Source organism: Periplaneta americana, chromosome 5, assembly GCF_040183065.1.
Source record: "Periplaneta americana isolate PAMFEO1 chromosome 5, P.americana_PAMFEO1_priV1, whole genome shotgun sequence".
Taxonomy (NCBI): domain Eukaryota; kingdom Metazoa; phylum Arthropoda; class Insecta; order Blattodea; family Blattidae; genus Periplaneta; species Periplaneta americana.
Window position 1 is genome coordinate 102,678,351 of NC_091121.1, and position 21,067 is coordinate 102,699,417.

Sequence of the window (21,067 nt, forward strand, 5' to 3'; positions counted from 1 at the left end):
TAACGAACATTACAGTTTGAATATTAAGTAACGTATACGGTCCACTAGAGTGAAGTGTAGTGCCAGGCAACGTAACACTTCCTGATCCTCCGCCCTGCAACACCACGCCTATTACATGATCGATCACCCTTAATGTTGACATGTGCAAAACTAAAATTACTTTTGGCATTTTATGCGCATATGACACATCATATCTCACTGATTAGGAGCGAAACTGTATGCTAATATTTGGAATGGAGAGCGACTGATTTCTTACAAGAGGATTACCTTATAATGAAACATTTGGAACACAAAGCGACCGATTTTTAACAGTATTAATGGTGTAGAAATAAAATTAACGGAGTCCCAATAATGTGTGGTAAAATAATAATTACAACGTAAGAATAAATAACGGGGGTCCTAACAAATATGTAAACGCAGTAAGGAAAAAAATGAATAAAGAGATCCTAACAAATTTGTTACATAATACATAAAACACAAGAATAAATAAACCCTTAACCAATACAATATAACAATGATATTTCGACTCCAACCATTTGAATCATAAAATAAATATAATTAACTAAAACAGGGCCTATGGAAGGTGCAAACGATATAAACTGCCCAAAAAAATACTTGTGGTAAAGCACATATAACCGAAAAAAAAAGTCAAATGTTGTTTTTCTGTTTCCCAGAAAAAAGTTTTGTGAGTCTAACGTTTTTGGAAAAGAGAATAGACAGTCATTATTTAGGCATGTAAGCTGAAGCAGTCGTTTGTTACTCTGTTGTGTATTGGTATGTGTTGGGTGTTGGGCGCAAGGTCATTGGCGATAACATTTACGTTCAGTTGAAATGTAAACAATTAAACTACTATCATTCTTAAAAACATAGTATTTAGAAATTAAAAATAAAATTATAGGATGTAATAAAATTTCACTAGATATTTTGTTCAATATATCGATATGTACTGCCACTACTGCCTACATAATTTTGGCAGTTTATATCGTTTACGACGTGCATATAATACAGTATATAAACTTTAAATAACAGTTTTAAAATCAGCAGTAATGAAATTGAACAGAGATTAACAATTCGTAAAACAAATTGAAATATATTAGAAACATATTAAATATTAAAAAGAATAATATTCGTCATTGGTATCGAAACTGGTCTTTGTTTCACCGGCCTTAGCAACCTAAACAACGGCAGTGGTTTAAAAATTTTTTAATCGTGCCTCCATGACAACCAACACATCAGTAACAATAAAATCTATACATTCATTCATTCATTCATTTATAACAAACAACACATTACAAAGAAAAAGCTTAAAATTTAAAATTAAATTTAGATACCAGTAATGGATCAAATGATGTATAGCACACGAAAGCCAACAGACTTCATGCGCAAAATTATCACCCTCGGCTTCGCGTCAAGCGCTGAACTCTCCACTCGCGCATAAAATCTAATTTCATTCTCTTTTACCATATATCACTATTAAATGGCAAAATAAAACAATTTATAGATAGTCGTACCAATATAATTATACAATCGGAAACCTAAAGAAAACATAGAAAATGTTATCTTATAAATCAAAAGAAATGGCAGCTCAAGGGAGCCTGTATTAGTAGAGTAATGAAGCAGCTTATATAACGATAACAGGTAGACATGCTGAAGAAGAAGAAGAAGATGATGATGATGATGATAATTGTAATGAAAATAATAGTAATAACTTATAAAGATGAAGATTGTCATTATAACGATAACAACAACTAAAAACCGTTTGCAAAACTCAGTATTTACATAATACTATGCCAGTTACAGAGATGGCATCTGCATCAGTTTGATTTTTAAGCAAAAGACTGCCTATTTAAGTAAAGCGACAGGTTAGAGTTTACTAATGATAAAGTCAATTATGATGATAATAATAACAATAATAATAAGAAGAAGACTAAGAATAATAGCCCACTGCTGTGGATTAATGGTTAGCATGTCTGACCGTGAAACAAGTGGGACCGGGTTCAAATCCTGATAGGGACAAATTACCTGGTATAGGTTTTGCAGTGGTTTTCTCTTAACACATTAAGAGCAAATGCTGGGTAACTTTTGGCACTGCACCCTGGACTCATGTCGCTGACGTTATCAACTTCATCTGACTCAGACGCTAGATAACCACATAAAGCGTTGTAAAATAACCAGTTATTATTACTATTATTATTATTATTATTATTATTATTATTATTATTATTATTATTACTAACAATAAAACGACTGACTCATTTCGGTTACTTTATTCTTACTTGGGGTGTACTATAAGCAGCAACATGAGCTGCAGCCAAGAAGTCAAAAGGAGAATAGCTATGGCCAAGGAAGCATTTAATACAGTAGGAAAAGGAGTATCTTCTTCGGGCCTCTGGAAAAATAACTAAGGAAAATACTAGTGAAGTGCTTTATGTGGAGTGTAGCATCTATGGGGTGGAAACATGGACATTACGACGAAGTGAAGAGAAGCGACTAGAAGCATTTGAAATGTGAAAATGGAGGAAAATGGAGCGCGTGAAATGGACAGATAGAATAAGCAATGAAGCTGTGTTGGTAAGAATGGTTGAAGAAAGAATGATGCTGAAACTGATCAGGAAGAGGAAAAAGGAATTGGTTGGGTCACTGACTGAGAAGAAACTGCCTCCTTAAGGATGCACTGGAAGGTATGGTCAAGGGAGAAGAGTTTGTGGTAGAAGGAGATATCAGATGACAGACGACATTAAAGTATATGGATAATATGTGGAGACTAAGAGGAAAGCAGAAAATAGGAAAGACAGGAGAATGCTGGGTTTTACAGTGAAACACTTGCCCTTGGGCAGAACACTGTGAATGAATGAATGAATTCTTCTTCTAGTGATGTGACCCAATGCCAGCATCCATGACAGCACAGAGAAGAGTACAGCCAAAATATATATATATATATAAATGAAAATAAAATAATAATAATAATAATAATAATAATAATAATAATCATAATAATAATAATATTAATAATAATAACAATAATAACAATACAGCATTAACGTAAACAGTATAATAGAAGAAAGAAATGTTGAAACTGTGTTTTCCTGTCCAGTATTATTCTTTTTACAAATGACTCCATTTTTGACAGCTATTTTATCCTCTTCTCTACCATGAAATTAACTATACGAGAATTGACACTGTATGAAGTCCATATTATTATCTTGTATTTTATGTTCACTCTCTTTGTTCGACGGTCAGATCAGATGGTAATATTCTCATCGAAGAAACAGGGATTGGATACCTTTCAGATTCTATGAGTAACAGTGAAAAAATGAATATTAAGTGGCTTTTCAATTACTAATTCGTTTTAATCTGTAAATTTCATTCAAACATTTCTCGATGATTTATATTTCCCCTTCATCTGTACAATTTAAAATAAATGTCCAGTGAACTGTACAATATTACCACTGAGTTTCAATAAGTTAGTTACTAGAAACAAAGTAACAAATGACACTCAAAGTCCATATTTCATTAATGTAATCGAGAACTTAATAAATTATAGAATATCAACCAGAAGTGTAGGGCGCGTACAACAAGTGTCTTCCTATTTTAAATAGGTCTTTGCAATGAAAATTTGCGGAATAATAATAATAGTGAGCAATTTCATGAAAATGTCATACTGATGTGAAGTTTTTGAAATTGATGTAGGACTATTTTTGTTGATGAAATATGTTTCTTTATACTTTAAATTGCCTTATTTCGTAAGATAATGTTTCAAAAACTCTTTCTTTTGGTCTATAACTTGCTGCAGATCTTGTCATATTCCAAACACTTAAAAAAAGACGTAAAGATACTTATGTTTCGTGTCACAATTTGGACATGTAAATTTGTTTTATTTCGAGCCGTCTTTTTTGTATACTATATTTTGGTCTTTCCTTGAAGTAAATATGATATTAGTTGAAGTATCCTAAGATCCTAAATAACTTAAAATCATTATAATTATTTGTACTGTAAGTTACGGTCATTCCGTCACAATAAACATACAAAAACTCTTCAAGACAGCACAATAATTGACAGATTAAAATTTCCTTTGGTATTCTGCGTTATTACTACATGACCAATAAAAAAGTATTAGAACATTTCATTCTAAAGTGATTTCGTTTTCCGCAGCGGCATTGTGAGTGACTGACATGTCGCCCTCTCAGCTGTTATGTTGTTCATTCTCACAGCGTACCTAGTTGCTTGGAAGGCCTTGGTGAAGTTACACGTGAACTGGTGTTAAGTGTGCAGTAATTACACCTGAAAAGAGCAAAATGAGATTCAGGCAGCTCATTGGAGCAATATGCAGGTCTCATTATTTACTGCTGTTGCCTGGTTTAGACAGGAAGGTGACAGGGAAGTTCAGAAGAAATCATTTGCATTAGTGTCAGATTATGTAGCACATGACAAATATGCAGTGGATGTTTGTCTACGAAAAGTGTTTTCGGAAATTTTGGCGATTCTTCCGAACATTGAGGTGGTAAAAATATTTTCAGATGGAGCAGCGAGTCATTTTAAGCAGAAGTATGCCTATACATTGAGAAATGTGACATTACTTGCTCGCATATTTAGATTTAACATAGAATGGAACTTCTTTCAGTCATATCACGGCAAAGGGGCCGTGATGGGATTGGAGGCCAAGTAAAAAGGATGACATGGATGGCTGCGAAATCGAGGAAGAAGATACAAAGCGCTACAGAATTTTGTAACATTGTGAGCAATAAAAACATCCAAATTATTGTTCAGGGAGTAGCACAGATTGAGATAGACGAAGGAAAGAAGTATCTCGAAAAACAATTTGAACATCTTGCACCTATTCCGGCAATTCATGGAGTTCATTACGTGAAAGTGTTAGATCCCTATGTTATAGAATATGCATAACTGTCTTGTGAACAATCAGTGCGAAAGATACATAGGTACCGTGTGTGAAAAGAAACTGAAGTTTGTTCAGATAAGTGACATATTAACAGTGTTCCTGCAGTACGTACTTGTTAGACTAAATGAGTGAGTCAACGAGTGCCGTGGAGTGCTTCTACGTGTTTAATTCCAATGGTTCAAATTCAATCTAAAAGTAGAACTCAACATTCTAATCTATTATTATGAACATAACATATAACAGCCATAGGCATGGGAAATATAAACTGTGATCTGTTTCACCTTATAGTAATCGATAAGGAGGTCAGTGCCAGACTGTTAGGAACGCGCTTGGATACCGTAACATACTGTCTTACGCTGGGGAGTTGATGCCATATAGAATGATAAGCGCTGTCAAGGTTGCTGTGACACTCTTATAGTCCTAAAATTAAACACCAATTCGTATGGCTTGTATATACAGTATTTAATCACAGAGAAAGAACTATAGCCTATATGTTATTAAGTAGGCCTATGTAATAGTTGTATCTGCATTATTTTGTGTTATTTAAGATGCACGGTTAAGCAAACTAATTTTTGTATTCTGGAAAACGAATTATTCGTTTAAATTGCTTATCAAGTTTCATATTATTTCGTACTATTTACGGTTTCGTAAGTGCAACTGTATTTTAAAATTCAGAGATGTCAGTCAGTTACAGAATGAGGTCAGTCTGTAACACATCACTTTTTCGGCCATAACTCCAGTACTAATCGTGGTTTGGAGGTCGTTTTTAACTTAAACTGAAGATTACAATTTGCTTTCCGAACTATATTTTGGAAAATTGTATCAGGAATGACATTTCAGAGAAATCTGTGGAGAACCATGTTCACCCGTAGAGAGAGTTGACATTTGTGTCAGTCTCTTACACACACTTTGGACGTAAATAAATAGTATAATTTTTATATTAAATACATTTATTTTTATATGTATCTTAAGTGTACACTTTCCTCTATAAAATCCTACGGTGACACAGTCGAATTTCAACCCATTACACAATTTAGGCAGACATTTTGCTTATATTTAATGTGCTGTACAACAGCCAGAGGCCAATTACAGTTCAGGACAAACAATATAACAAAAACATTGGCAATAATATACAAAAAAGTACAAAGAAATAATTAAATTAATGGCAATTAATTAAAATGTTAATTAAAAATGAAATAATGGAATCATAAATGAAGAATGGAATCATATAAAATAGTATTACGAAGATATACAAGATTATAATACAACGACAATAATGACAATGAATGGACGGGATAAAATGGATGACTAAACTACATAGCATAATGAGATTAAAAGTAATTGTATTTGAAAATGAAAGGATGGAATCAAGTAAATTAATAAATAACAAAATGATATAAAAGTTATAATAATAATAATAATAATAATAATAATAATAATAATAATAATAATAATAATAATAATCTAGTTCAAACTTTGGGAACTTTGGTTCGTTTCATCCTCACTCTTGTAAAGGTTTTAAACAATGAGATAGTGACAACGTACACATCTCGATGGAAAAGAAACAAATCTCAATTTCTCTGCAGTGAGTCAAATACTAGATCGTCAGATACGTGCCGACTTTAGGAGGAGCAAGTTGCTTTCTGCCCCTCGTCCAGCGAAGCATTTCTCCACCTCCACAGTGGCCTGGCACTAGGAAGTTGCCTGGTTCGCACATGGATGGCTGTTGTAGGCCAGTACTTCTAAAGATTTCTATGCTAGTCTTCGACAAGTTTTAAGTGGCCACTAGGAGCAGCACAATCTCGAAGTCTCTAGAAGTTTGGCGTCAAGATATAACAGACCATTCATTGAAGAATCGAATCACCCAGCTGTCAAGAATCGTGTCACTGAACATCAAGTTTAGCTATATGATTTATGCCGTAATATCGTAACACTGAAATTGGAGTTACATGAAGTGACTACATTTTTTTTAACTGTATTTTGAGTAAATCACTTATAGGCCTAGTTGTACTTACAGTTTGACTGTGTTATATATATATATATATATATATACAGAGTGTTAAAAAAGTAACCAATATTTCAGGAGGTGATAGTATGCATCCAAACAAGAAAACAATGTCTAATAAACATGGGTCCTACAACACATACTCTCTGAGATCTGAACACTTGTTCATAGGAGGTGCTCAATGTGACGTCCATTCATGGCAATGTATTTTTCTGTCCTACAATACAGCAGACTATCAGATAATCATACCTTAGTTGACACCCCTGGCATGGAATATTGATGCGTCCCAAGGAATACTGGAAACAAAAGTCTGGTTGCGTATATGAGCGGGGTTCAGCAGAGATGGAGTTGTGAATTTTCGTAATCAGCATGTGTGGGCTGATGAAAATCTCCATGCAGTTGAAGAAACAAGGCATCAGCACCGATTCTCAATCAAACTTACGGACAGGCGTTCTTGATGACAGATTAATAGAACCATACATGCTACCACAGAGATTAACTGGGGGTCGTTATTAGGATTTTCTTATTAACGTATTAAAACAAATTTCAAAACGTGCGTGATTCCTTACGCCGGAGGGCAGACAAATGCATTGCTTTAAATGGACATCACATTGAGCATCTCCTATGAACAAGTGTTGAGATCTCAGAAAGTATGTGTTGTAGGACCTATGTTTATCAGACATTATTTTCTTATTTTGACGTATACTAGCACCTCCTAAAATATTGCATAATTTTTTAACATCCTGTATGTTGTAAATCTTAAAAGAATGGACGAATTTATGCTGAATACGATTTAAGACTGTCCAGTTTCCAAAAACCGTGCCAATTAATGGACTGTATCAGATATAATTAAGAGGCATCTTCATTTAGCCTACATGAAGCATACTGTTCCAGTTCTGTGACGGACAAGAAATCAGGAACTGTGGCAAAGTAACCGAAGTGGGGTATAACACTGAATGAAGAAAAAAGCTTTCCTATGACTATTTACGTGAATGTAAAAGATATCTTTTGATTTGTCTTTAATGCAATATTTAAGCATTAGCATGTCCCATTTTTATTAGTACTGTCGTCTGTAATTATTAGAAAAGTACAGGAAGCCAGAAAGTGCATGAGCGATGAGCATTCACGGTATCTGAGGAAGCAGTTATCAAAGTGAATTTTTAAAAGCTTGAAACAATATTTGTACCTAGATATAGATCAAATAAATTACTATAACTATATCGAAGACCAGAGGCAAATGGCAGTAAATCGTACTTGTTTGTTAAAATTGTTTTCACCAATGCTGTATCTATATACTCAAGATTCTGCTCTTTTAGGCCACAATGTACAATGAAAATAACATTTTAAAATTATGATGTGATAAGTCATTTTAATTATAGATGTGGCTTCAAAGAGAATCTTACATTTGGTGCAGATGCGGCATACAAAATGAAGTGCTTGTAGGGATTATGGACGTGGAGTAGACTACGGTACAGAGAAGTACTTCATAAAATACTGCAGAATGAAGAACAAATTGTTGAGAACATAGAGGACATTATCAATAACTTGAAACAAGATGTTCATCTTGATCTGCTCATACAAGAGTTGAAATTTCGATAAGTGTATCGTGATGAATTTGGCAAGCTGTAGGCGTGTAGCATGGGTAGCGAAAACCGGTTTCGAAATCCAGCTATAACGGATGGGAGAGATCATCGTGATAACTACGCATTACCCCAATTCTGGTTTGATGATCGTTCACCTCTGATGAGGCATGAGATGTGGACGTGAGACCACAGACTGATCAGCCTTGGCCCTTCATGGACTGTCGGACAAATGATTTCTTATAAAAGTAGACCTATTAATAAAAGTATTGTCATCTGTTAACGTTTTCTGTTCTATTTGGAGATAAAATATTTATTTCAATTGACTGTATTTTGGTATACTGTGGGTTAGCATGTGCTTAAACGTAGCGTTGCTGCCGTCAGAATTTTGCAAAGAATCAGGTTTGGTTTTCACTTTCTTTCAATTTTATACTTATTGCAACGTGCTTAAATGCCACATTTATTTACTTTGACTTTAAAGGTGGCAAGGGAGTCTAACGCCAATCGAGGTAATAAAGCTAACTACTGATATTTCACGTAGTTTCCAAGAAACTCGACTGATGGCACATACTGTACCTAGGGAATACTTTTGTAGTCAGAATAACAAGAACTCGTTTTTTTAAGCAGCCATTCTTGAGTTAGGAGGTGCATATATTATGTGCAATACCGGTGTTGGGACGCGTGTTCTAAATTTTCAAAGGTACCGGTCGGTATGTAAAGTTATATTGTGACCATATAGTTTGATCGTAGTACAATGTTGCTTACATTTATTCACAGTACATTTTATCCTCTTTCTTAACATATTCATGCGATTTTGATAATCTCTTGAGGGAAATTGTAATTTGACCCAAAATTCAAACAAACCAGGTAATAACGCCATATTTTGGCGGAGATAATTTCATAAATTCATGTAGCCTACTTTTCTCCTTCTTTATATTATCGAGTGCTGAGAAAAATCATATCCTTTTATTGTAGAGCCAAGAGTTTATGAGAAGAAGAAGAATCTAGTACAGCATGGTCCGAAGAGGTTTGCAGCTATATCCAAAGTGTTCCGAAGTAAACAGAAATTTTAAACGTCAGTGTTCTTGTTCCATTTGAAATAAAATGTTCGATTTCTTTCAATTCTGAAGTGTTCCTAATTTGTGACCGGTACTATTTCAATTTCCATCGGCAATTCGTCTGAAGTTTCAGAAATCCACTAGAAATGAGAAAATACTGTATTTGAATAAAACTAATTCTATAAAGCTGATTTATGTTATATCTTGTTATACAGGATGATTCAAAAGTAAGGTCAACCGGCGAGGAGATGATTCAGGGCGACATTTAGATCAGGAAAGTCCTTTGTCAGTTTTATTTATTTGCAACCGTTTCAGAGTTACAACGGATCAAACATTTACTCACAACTAAGGTGACTTACAATAAATACTAATTTACAGTACCTTACTGGAGCAGCTGTTCAAAATGTCCTCCATTTGCACGCAAATATACCTAGGTGCGTTCTCATACTGTCCTGTAAGTCTACACAAGATCTAACAGCCTGTTTCGCAGTACGATGTCCGTTGCAGCTGCATTAATTCGATAGAGCAGATGATCTCTGTCTCTAATCCCCGTAGCAAACACCTTTTATTTCATAAAACCCCATACAAAGAAGTCCAGAGGCGTTAAGTCAGGAGACCGTGCTGGTCAGAACCCATAAACATAATGCATTTCTCGATATTCCGCATTACTAAAAAATTTGTTGCATTCTCTGTAGTTTCTCTGTTGGTACTGAACTACAGGTCCTACTGTAAGACGCGAGGAGTGGTAACGTTGCTTCTCCTCTGTCTTCCGTTACGTAATCACAATATTTCACGGCATGTGTTCCATTGTCATTACATCAATGGTGGAAATCATGCTTTGTAAACAACCATAGATCAAAACAACTGACGGTCAGTTAGTATATATTGTTAAGTATCATGAGATCTGAATTAACTGTTTGACCTGTTATAACTCTGAAACGGTTGCAAATAAATAAATCTGAAAAAGGACTTTCCTGCTCTAAATGTTGCCCTAAATCATCTTCACATCGGTTGACCTTACCTTTTGAATCATCCTGTATTTATGTATATGGCGTTATTGCCCACATATTGCTGTCGTTAATAACCACAAGCATGGGAAATAAAGACGAGTTACAGTTTAAGACAATAATATATATCCTTACTTTCTTTTATCTTTGAATTTATGACAAATCAACATTTTGTACGTTTGATAAACAAGTTTCACTTTAGAATTGTGAGCGTATATTGAAGAAAACAGCATGACCTCTCCTTGAAAAATGTCCAAACGTTAACATGACGTTATTCCCCCAAGGTACCTTATTTTCAATATCTAGCGACTTTAACGGCTTTGTGTTCTATCTACATTTCTTCCTCAGCACCGCGTGGTAACACGTAAGTCTCTCAGTTGACGTATCATTGAGGATGGCTGGCGGATTCTGTGAAATCCTGGAAGCTCGACAACAGAAACATCCGCCGTAATGTTCGCCCTCGTTACACAAGCTAATGGACGCGGTGTGATGTTTACAGTTTCTGTGTCGTAATTATGACTGGAATGCATCAGCAGCGGTTGCTATTGTTTGTTTCGCGCCATTAATAAACAGTGGTCACGCGTGTTCGTGCGTGTTACCTAGTCACCATCAGACCAGAGCCCACAATTCCAATGAAGAATCAATCACTTCAAAAACAAAATGAAATCTAGATATAGTGTAAATATGGTATGTGTCTATGTAGTAAAGCTAGTCGAATTTAAAGCTATATTATTTTATTCCCTTCTTTCGCCATTTCAAGCAAAAGCTTTCCCGAGTTTTATTCCAGAGAAAGTCAGTAGTGATTTATCTTTCTTATTTTTTTTAGTTGCTTATTTAACGACGCTGTATCAACTACGAGGTCATTTAGCGTCGATGAGATTGGTGATAGAGAGATGGTCTTTGGCGAGATGAGGCCGAGGATTCGCCGTAGATGACCTGGAATTCACCTTACGGTTGGGGAAAACCTCGGAAAAACCCAACCAGGTAATCAGCCCAAGCAGGGATCCAACCCGCGCCCGAGCGTAACTTCAGACCGGAAGGCAAGCGCCTTAACCGACTGAGCCACGCCGGTGGCTTCTTTCTTCTTATGGGACTGATATGTAGAATTAATTGAAGTTCTGCTAGCAGTGTGAACTAAATAGGAAGATAATTAATTTACCAAGGTGAGATACTCATAAATTGTGATGTTGATATTTGTCGTTTAGTCAACTGTCGGAAGACAGATTGGAATCTATTAACTGTCACCAATGAAGCATCACTCGTGGGGCAACTAAGCCAGGACATAATGGGGTAAGGTGACTACTTCTTTCTTCCTCTATAGCATACGTCAATTACATGTTTCACTAATCAGATTTAAGATGTAGGCTATATAAACAATTGTCCTTCCTGACACATATCGTCAAGTGAGATGTACTGCCTGACAATAGATGCCAGAACATCGATCAGCGATAACGTCAACAGTCTGAAGAATCTCATGATAATAATAATGAGGCTTCAAAAATGAGGCAACTAAGCCAGGAAATAATGAGGTAGGATAGCACGTTCCTTCATATGAGCATATTTATTTATTTATTTACTTAAACGTTTTCTCTTTTTATATTACGAAATTTAATGTTAACTAGTGTGACATGTCATCTGATGAATAATTGAAGATCTGCCCGGAGAAAGGATGTAACATCAAAGTCTAGAAACATGTAATGTACGTTGTAAAAGTAATTTTAAATCATTTATTTATAACAATAAATATTGCGTTCAATGGCTGAATGAACGTGTATCCATGTTTAGACAAAATGGCTATGATAGTAAATATAGGTCTATTGGAATAAACCCCTAAAATTATGTTTCTTTCTCCTGAAACATGAATTACAGTTTTGTTGGTTACATCCTTATTTCGGGGAGATCTTCAGTTATACCTTGAGATTTCAGAATCACGAATTGTCTAATATTCTGATTGTGTATAAGAGTTATAATACAGATTATATACAGTATATGTAAGTATATATATTATACATATCTGGTCGAGATTAGGTATTTGGAGACCCAAAAATAGAAGAGGTAATGTGGGCAAGGATATTTGTCCCCTATGCGGGGGTTTGGAAGACCCAATACATGTACTATTAAAATGTATAGCAACAATTGATCTCAGAATTAGCGGAATAGACAATAAATTTTTGAAGATAAACGAGAAAATAGCCTTCAAAAAACTAAGTGGGCCGTTAAACACTAACAAGCTTAATAACTTAGGTAAATTTCTGTTCAGGATCAAAATTAGATGGGAAAAGAAGATAAAAGAAGTATGTGAAGACAGATTATAATGCGAGAGAATCCTTCACTCTACAAAAGCTATTAGTTAAGGAGTAACCGGTAACCAATAGTAACTTGTTAGCAGTTTAGTAAACAAGTTAAAAGATGAAATAGAATAATAATAGTAATACATTTAGGAATGATAAATATAGTGAAGTGAGTTTATTATGATATTATACTGTTATTATTATTATTATTAATAATATTATTATATTTTATTATTATTATTATTATTATTATTATTATTATTATTATTATTATTATTATTATTATTATTATTACATGGGGCGAAAACGTAGCATTTAAACACGAATCTGAGATAGAAACTCCACTCCACTGAAATGAATTGTTTTAGACGTACCACTAGACATTCTAAATTGGAAAAAATTCGAAACACAACCATTTGACAAGAGATGGGAGTTAATAGTACATTGTTAGATTTCGTTAGCTACAAGCAATTAGAATGGTATGGCCACATACTTAGAATGCCTGAAACAAGATTATCCAGACAGATTTTGGAATGGATTCCGCAAGAAAGAAGAAAGAAGGGAAGACCAAGGAAAACATGGATGGACAATATAAGAAGTGGAATGAAGGAGAGAGGCTTGGAAGAACGGGATTGGGAGGCAAGAGAAGAAGGAAGAAGTTAAGAATTTAAACACTTTGGATAAAGGAAGATGTAGTTTACATTGTAACCCTGTTAATGGTGATGATGATGATGATGATGATGATGATTATTATTATTATTATTATTATTATTATTATTATTATTATTATTATTACTGAATTCGTGTTGTGTTAGATAGTATAGTATGGTAGATATAGAATATTAAATAATAATATAGGCTACTGTTAATAACAGAGCTGGAAAATTAAAGTAGTTCATAGGCTAGTACTGGCGAAATTATTATGTTATATTTATTTTGTATTCGATATGGTAATGACGGATTTGAACTGGAATGCATCAAATCTGCCATGTCCAGAGAAGATGGATGAGAAATAAATAATTAAGTAAATAAATAAATAAATAAAATATTATATATATATATATATATATATATATATATATATAATTTCAGATTAATTATATTGAAACATTGCAGACAGGATCAGTCATACACTTAATATCACAGATCAATACCAGAAAGAAAAAAAAACTGGCTTACAATATATTCCGTACACTCACTCACTCACTCACTCACTCACTCACTCACTCACTCACTCACTCACACATTTATTAATTCAAATTCGAAATCGTTGCGAAACATCAGAGGATATTCAGAAACGATGAACAAAAAAAATCGATTTATTCCAATGAGAGCTGCCTTACATATTTCTTTGTCCATAACAAGTGTCCCAATAACTCTCGGGGCTCAAACATAGGTCCATTTGGTGGAAAACACTCAGTTGACTCAACTATGACTGAACTCATAGCCCACTTAGTCATCCAATGGAATCTCGTTCCAAGAACTTGTGTTTTCCTATTTCTTTCTAAAATTTTACATCAATTATAATATTTAAACGGACTTCACAAATAATATAATAATCTCCTTGTTCATTAGTTAATACCCGTGTTAATTATAGGAGTGCAATCTAAGACTGCGGTTTGTATCACGGATGAAATGGAGCGGAAAGCGAGAGGGCTTTGCTCAACTGCGCGCCTTTATCGCTCTGGTCCTCCTCGAGCAGTCAAAGGCACCTGCATGGATTTGTGATTCAAGCAAGGGGATTTATACTATAAATAATGTGTGGATATAGAATGCCCTGAGAGGAACATTACAAGAAAACACCGTTACCCCAGATGGCGCCTATTTCGCTTGTAAGGTCAGTCATAATAGTTGTAAGCACCTTCCTACAAATTTGATTTAGAATGCATTTCTAGAGCCGGTTAAACCTCCTGCGATATGTAACAGAGAAACATCAGGGGTGTAGAATGCATTTCCAGAGCCAGTTAAATCTTCTGCGATAAGTAACAGAGAAACATCAGGGATATAAAATTCTCAACTCTATTTAAAATGCGTATGTTGGGTACTTGTAAATAAAAAAAATAAAAAAGTCACTGATATTACAAGGAAAGCCTGGAAAGCACTAAATTTCTCCATGAGTATTGATCAGAAAGCTAACCCAAGGTCAAAAGAATTAGCGTACAAAGCCCTTGTTCGACCAGTAATTCAATATGGAGCAGTAGGTTGGGATCCGTACAGACAAACCCAATTTCATTTAATAGAAAAGGTCCAACGCAGGGCAGCAAAATATGTCAAAATGGGAAAGGGACATGACGAAGAAATAATAAATAATTAGGGAGGGAATTTCTCAAATCAAAGCAACGAAAAGTCAGATTGAGAGCATTGTTTAAGATACAAATGGGACACAAAGCATGTACCGACATCAATACTAGATTAGTGACACCATCATACTTAGGCAGGGCTGATCATAATCATTATGAAGTTTAAATGCAGAAAACAAAGAACAGACGTGGAAAAAGTTTCCTTTTTTAACCGCCCACTAGTAGATTGAAACAGCTTACCTGCGGCAATCTTTCAGGGTGGTCCTCTCAAAATCAATACATTTAAGGAAAGGTTGAAAAGATTAGGCTGAAAATTTAAATGTATGTGCAGTGTAATTATCTAAGTTGTGTCATGCAATTAAGTTGATATGTAATTAAGGTGACTTGTAATTACTTAAGTTGACAATAGTTGGATTTAATAGAAGTACTTATAAGTTAGGTTTACTTTGGTTTATAGTAGGCGTTATTTACGGCATAATATTTAATTACAGTCCTAGTTTATTGAATTTCTTTATTTATAGTTATAATTAATTTTACGTTTAATTTATTTACGTTATTTTATTGCTGTAATTATTGTAATTTTATTGCTGCAATTATTATAGTGTTACTGTATATTATATATCACTGCCACCGGGTGTAAAACCAATTGCAGTATTAATAAATACATACATAATTGTATATGCCGAATGATAAGAATATTGCAAGACATAAAAAAATAGTTTTCGTAGACTAATTATGGAAGAATTTCACGTTGCATTTGAACAGTGTAGCGTGTAATATTTTAATCTCCATATTATTTACATCAACTTCACAAAACAGAAAACAGATATTGGAAATACAGCAGCCACTGCATAGTAAATATTGTAGATGTTTCACTTCAACATTATGCAGCAACCTCAAAGCATGTTAATGCGTTTTCAGTGTATCAAATAGTAATGCATGGAATATGGAAATACATACATATTACACTAGCAAAACTTCATTCTATCCGGCCTTTGTAGCATCATGCATAAAACTGAACCTTTAGTTAGTTACTTTTTATCATGAGGAGAGAAAGGTTTGGATATTAAATATAATGAATCGAGTGCGCACTTCAACGCTGTGGTTACCGCAGTCACTTTTCATTTCTATTTCATTCTTGGATTATGCGTACAAAAGATTACTTATATCTTTACTGCTCTGCATCTGATAGAATATGCAAGTATTCTGAGATTGTTATTAAAATTTTTCATGGACGAAGAACATTTGTAATATCTGCTCTACATTTGTATTTCTGTGAACAAGATTTCGTTCAATTGAAATGTCAAATGTTAATAAAGATTTTTATTTCTTTTTTCATATTTTATTGTATGACTGGTAGAATCATAAGATCTAACTTCTATTGCAATTTTGTCACTCGATACTCTACAATCAATATTCCTATTCGGTAACACTTCATACCATAATATACAATATTTAATCAATCAGTCTCCAATTGAGTAATAATATGGACTAGAAAAGAATTATATTATTCAGTAAACAAATATTAGACTTTCATTTAACAATACATTGGGAGCTAAGAAAATTCAGAGTTAATTTTAAAATTCTCTCTAAAGTACCGGCACATGAAATTAAGAACAAATAAATCTCTCAACAACTAAAGAAAATTTAAATCACAAAACTAACTCTACACAAGCAATAGAAATAGAGTATTATCTGGACCAGGGTGAAGATACATAGAAAAGTGACAGTCCTAAAAATGTCCTAAAATTTTTAGCATTGGAAATTATTCATAGTGGAATTCCTAACAAAGAATGGAAGCATATTCTTGTTGATGGATCCCTACTATCCAACCAAAATGAAGGAGGTGCTGGTGACACATGACCACTTTTCTCGTTTTATAAATCCTTGGGTTATGGAGCTATACATTTTGATGGAGAAACTTAGTCTACCTTTTCGACACTTAAAAATCTCTTGTATCGAATCTCTTATTTCAACAAGATTCTAGAGCAGCTATTACTACGTTAACAACCAATCCCTCACGTAAAGGTTAAAACAATGTTTGATTGTTGGAAAATTACACACCATCTGAAGCTTAACAAAAGGAATGTTTTTAATGGGTACCGATACACTGTGGATTATCAGGTAATGAAACTGTTTACCGTCTTGCTAAGAAGGGAAGTAATATTTTATAAAACCTTCTGTCAACTTTATCATTTTCAACAGTTGAAATAGTAATCAATTTAAAATATCAAGATTTTAAGTCGTACCACTTCCACACAATTTCAAATTAAAGGTGGTAGTGTCTCAATATCCAACAAAATATAATTTCTGAATATCCATGGAAAGGTAGTACTGTTGCACTTTTAGATTACTCGCAGGACATGACTGTTTGTGAAAAAGTTGAAAAAAACTGGAATTACTTCTTCACCACTATGTCCATTGTGTAGTCTTCAGGAATAAAATGGATCAGAATCATGTTCAGCGATGTTCGGCCCTATCCTCTAAACCCACTGTGTGTGAGAAATATTGGGGAGCAAAAGAATTAATGGCTTTATTACCAAGAATTCAACATTAGTTAACAACAAAATATTAACTAAATGTTTATTGAATGTCTAAAGTATAAGATCCACTGCTCTGGAGTAACGGTTAGCATGTTTGACCGTGAAACGAGTGGGCCCAGATTCAAATCCTGGTTTGAACAAGTTACCTGCTTGAGGATTTTCCGGAGTTTTCCCTTAACCCATTAAGAGTAAATGCTAGCCAAGTTTCGGAGCTGGATCCTGGACTTATTTCGCTAGCATTACCACCTTCATCTCACTCAGACGCTAGATAAACTAAGCAGTTGATAAAACTTAGCAAGATAACCAATGAAGAAACATAGGCTTTTCTATAGTAAGATCACAGCCAGTTCCAGCTAAATTTTATAAAGAATTAAGAAAAACAGAGTAGTTTCAAATTGTTCAATGGACATTTTCAACTACAGGGACTATTCTTAGATAATTTAATGATGATGTGGCGGTAATGGAGCAAAGTTGTAGTAAAATGGCAGAGACAGCCGAAGTGCTCTAAGAAAAATAGCTCATTAGCCGCTTTGGTCACCGGAAAACTCACAATAATCTGACGACGATCGAACTGGAGGCCTTCTAGGTGAGGAGCTGTCAGTTAACTACATAAAGGCTGGGATATTTTACGAACTAAAAAGTATAACTTAGCCATTTAAGACGCCATTCCCTTTAAAGCATATGAATTGTATTTGCTGTGTATGTGTTACTTTTGAAACATTCTCCGAGCGTCTCCTTTGGGAAGGTGATGTCACGTTTTCAATCATGATCTTCATGTTCTGAACTCTTCGGAGTTTGGAGCCATGAAAAGAAAACAAAAGTAACATTGGAATCTCTTCTAGAAAGTGAGAAGTCCACAACAAAGTTCCTTTTCTGAGGAAAATAATGGAATACCCTTCTTCCTTCAGGTATTTTTTTGTATAGGATCCGGACTTCACGACGTTATGTGCATACCGTATCTAACATTTCTTAATAACTATTCGTCTTGTGGCTCAAGTGATAACATTTCTGAGTGCAGATGCAGAGTTCCTGCGAAGAGTTAAAGATTTATCTAGCTTCCATATTAATTGGATGTGTCCAGCCTGTATTACTTTTACGGTGTTATTAATGTATCGTAACAAGAGGCCATATGCCGCCATCAATCGTTAAAGAAAATAGAAAGATTCTTATTCATCACAAATGGCATAAAATAGGCAACATATCTTACCCTGAATTGAATTACGAAGCACTTTGAAAAATTACTTTCAGTCTACAGAAATTACATATTTTAATTTAAAAATATAATACATAAAAATTGTTATGCTAACAATATTATTGTGTTAGACTATAAGCAATTTTTAGTAGTCAAATTTGTAAAAACAGTTTATTAATTTATCCAACATCGAATTTAATTAGATTAAAAGCTTTCCATGAAAAATTCTTGTCGTTATGTGTGTTGGGCCTAAGTTCTGAAGAATCATAGGATCACTTCACTTTTTCAAGAAGAGTATATTTTAGATTCTTAATTATCTGTAAATTAAGACGTAAAATAGAATTCTCGCAGAAATTATTGTGTTGTTTCTTGAGCAGGGAAAGGAAATATGCTAGCATTGGAAATTATTCATGGTAGAGTGCCTAACAAAGATGTTTGGTTATTGTGAGAGTAATGTTGATAACGATGAAAAATTATGCCTGTTGTTCGATGTCATTTATTACATTATGTGGTAGTCTAAGTTCATCCTAATACCTAACTTTCTTCACTTCACTCCTAAATTTCCTCTTTTATTACCTCCTTCCATATATTTATTTCTATAATACTCCTACAGTTATAGTACCCCTGATATTACTCCCAACCCACAACATTGATAAACATGAAATATCTAATTCACTTAATTACACTTAGAATTTCTCTTTCTTCCACTTCACATTGCATTATGAAAATAAGTCTCTGCATATAGATCTAGTAGAGCTCATGTTGAAAATAATTATATTGTGACGGAGAAACATTAGTCCTCAAATTACGGAAGACGTATTATAAGACAAAAACCATAAGAATAAGGGAAAAACGTAGAATCTTTCACCGCTGTATTACAGCTAATAACATTTCTGTAGTAATATCATGAGAGGTCTGAGATTTATCTGGGAAATCTCAGACCTCGAGTGACATTTATTAGGACTATTTCATGAATAAAGTAACAATGTAAATAATATATCCCTAAAATTCGATCACAAAATGTTAATAATTGTATATTAACGAATACTTAACCTATTCAGACATTGTGAAGTTGAAATACTCGTAGATGAATATCGATTACTGCAATAAAGAAATTCGATGTTATTGTTCAGTAATGCCAATTGCGAAAGGCGAAATACAAGTTTAACAATGTTAATTACATTTTCTGCACTATTCTGTTATTATTATAACATAAATCCTTTTTCATTATCTGCTGAAATCATAATTTAATTTGACAGTAACAGTGGGGACAGCTATATACCAATGCTTATGTATTCACAGAGAGACATGTTGCTACACAGTGAGGCCATCTCTGTATAGATAGGCCTAATTAAAACACGAATTTTATTGCGCCATACGGAAGGCAGTTTGATCAAAGACATTATTACTTGCAAGGTCTTTGGGTTTGATATGCGATGATTTTACATAAATTTGAACATCTGACTTTCTATTAATTGTTTAATTTCATTCAAAAATACAAATTTTATAGGCTACAATTATAGGTTTAAATTACCTGTGGGAGCAGGACCAATGTCAGCTGTGCCTTATTTCGACCGTTACTTACAATCAGTGCTACACAAAAGCATTTTTTTAATAGCTCGACAAATGCATTCTCGCTGTAGTGTGTAACGGAACTAAAATTGCATCTACACAGTTCAACATTCCAATCGCGTATGCAATCTGGGAAGAATATTGAAAGAATCAAGTTTAAAAGGTACGTTCAATTAAGATGCATGTAGATTTTGTGTCTACATAGTGCGCCGTTTTGAACGTCGTCTTCACTGCGTAAATATATTAATTAATATTAAATATCAATCTGGCATTCGTTGCTTTAAAGTTGAAAGAAAAGTTTAACCATGTAGTTGAATCTTAATGTATTCATGATCATCAATGTACGGGGAAAAAGTTGGCGACAACGACTAAACAAAAGAACGACCATGCGATAAATTGATAGCGGTAAATCTAGCTCCAAAAATTATCGCAAAGTGTGACTGTGAACGGTTGGAATTCAAAATTTCATTACACTTCATTGGTCGAAAATGGAATGACGTCATATAAACGAAATAGTCATTATAATTTTATGGACATATTTGTTATTTTAACGACTAAGATATATCTCATACGGTTGGGTGATGTATATCTAAACAGATTGAAGTTCGAGTCAAGGACGATG

The 21,067-nt window shown here is 34.0% G+C and overlaps 1 protein-coding gene across 2 annotated transcripts in view; it reads right to left on the reverse strand.

Moving 5' to 3' along the window:
* Window positions 1-21,067, reverse strand: part of LOC138700051 (CD166 antigen-like) — a 1,161,032-nt gene that overhangs the window by 116,472 nt on the left and 1,023,493 nt on the right. The window lies entirely within an intron of this gene.